Below are 1,948 nucleotides of genomic sequence, written 5' to 3' on the forward strand. Positions count from 1 at the left end.
GGGTTTGGCTCGCGTAGTAGATCACATGGGTCTTGCCATCTTTCTTCTGCCCCAAAACAGCTCCCACAACATAGTCACTAGCATCACACATGATCTCAAAGGGGAGATCCGAATCAGGTGGCTGGACAATCGGAGCAATGATGAGTTCACCTTTCAGCTTCTTGAAGGCTTGTAGACATTCCACATCAAAGCTGAAAGTGGCTTCCTTGCACAGCAGCCTGGTCAATGGTCTAGTGATCATGGAGAAGTCCTTGATGAATCTTCTGTAGAACCCAGACTTCGGATGTCTTTCACTGTCTTTGTTGGGGGCAAACCAACCATAACATCGATTTTAGCCTTATCCACCTCAATCCCCTTCTCTGAAATCTTGTCCCAGCACAATCCCTTCCTTAACCATGAAGTGACACTTCTCCCAATTCAGCACAAGGTTGGTGTCTTCACATCTTTGTAGGATCCTGCACAAGTTTGACAAACAAGCAGAAAACAAAGATCCGTAGACAGAGAAATCATCCATAAACACCTCCACAACATCCTCAATTAGATCAGAGAAAATTGACATCATGCACCTTTGAAAGGTGGCTGGAGCATTACATAGACCAAATGACATTCTTCGATATGCGAAGGTACCATAAGGACATGTGAATGTTGTTTTCTATTGATCATTGGGATGTATGGGGATTTGGAAAAATCATTAATATCCATCAAGAAAGCAATATAATTGATGGTTTGCATGTCTCTCAAGCATCTGATCAATAAATGAAAGTGGAAAATGATCTTTTCTAGATGCAGATTTCAGTTTTCGGTAATCAATACACATTCTATGACCAGTGACTGTTCTTGTTGGTATCAATTCATCCTTGTCATTTTTAATTACAGTTATACCACCCTTCTTTGGCACAACATGCACATGAGATACCCATTTAGAATCTGAAATAGGGTAAATCACACCAGCATCTAAGAGTTTAAGAATCTCTTTCTTTACAACATCCTTCAGGTTAGGATTTAACCTTTTTTGATGCTCGACAGAAGTCATTGATTCATCCTCAAGATGTATCCTATGCATACACAAAGAGGGTGATATTCCTTTGATGTCATCAAGAGAGTAACCTATTGCTTTTCTAAATCTTTTAAGTGTTTTCAAAAGTTCAGATAGCTCAGTTTCAGTAAGTTCACTACTCACAATGACTGAGTAAATTTCATTAGGACCAAGGAATGCATACCTTACACCATTGGGGAGAGGTTTAAGCTCCACTTTAGGCGACTTAAGCTCGCTCCAGTCGTCTTGCTGGGTGTCCTCTTGTTGAATGACTGAGGCTTCTTGATGAACCACTTGTGGCAGCTCCTCATACTGATCCTTACTACCAAATCCTCTGTGTGAATCCATCATCCCATAGGCAGCACTCTCCAGGTTCTCAATCACTTCAGATTCTCTCTTTATCGTCAAAGCATGCTATAGAGGGTCTTCTAGTGACAACTCTTCAAGGAGCTCATCAGCAAGGGCGTCCATCTCTTCAACGTAGAAAACTTGCCCTTGAACTGTTGGTTTCTTCATTACCTCCTTGATGTCAAAGTGAAGAACATGCCCTTTACCCAAGTGGAGATCAATCTTGCCCTCTTTCACATTAACAATTGCTCCTGCTGTAGCTAAGAAAGACCTTCCAAAGATTAAAGGATCTGCAGCTTCCTCACCCATCTCAAGCACCACAAAGTCTGTAAGGATCTCATATTTTCCAACCATAACGGGGAGGTCCTCCAAGATACCCACAGGTTACTTCACTGAATGATCAGCCAATACCAGAGACAGTCTACACTTCTTGTACTGAGTGAAACCAAGCTTCTTAGCAACAGATAAAGGCATCAAGCTGACACTAGCTCCCAAATCGCAGAGACATCTATCAAATACCATAGGTCCAAGAGCACAAGGTAATGTGAAGCATCCTGGATCTTC

The 1,948-nt window shown here is 41.8% G+C and overlaps 1 pseudogene; it reads right to left on the reverse strand.

Moving 5' to 3' along the window:
* The window catches only part of LOC106297883, a 5,859-nt pseudogene extending 4,817 nt beyond the window's left edge, over positions 1-1,042 (reverse strand).
* Between the last annotated feature and the right edge of the window lie 906 nt (positions 1,043-1,948).

The sequence above is a fragment of the Brassica oleracea genome, chromosome C6 (genome assembly GCF_000695525.1).
Source record: "Brassica oleracea var. oleracea cultivar TO1000 chromosome C6, BOL, whole genome shotgun sequence".
NCBI lineage: Eukaryota > Viridiplantae > Streptophyta > Magnoliopsida > Brassicales > Brassicaceae > Brassica > Brassica oleracea.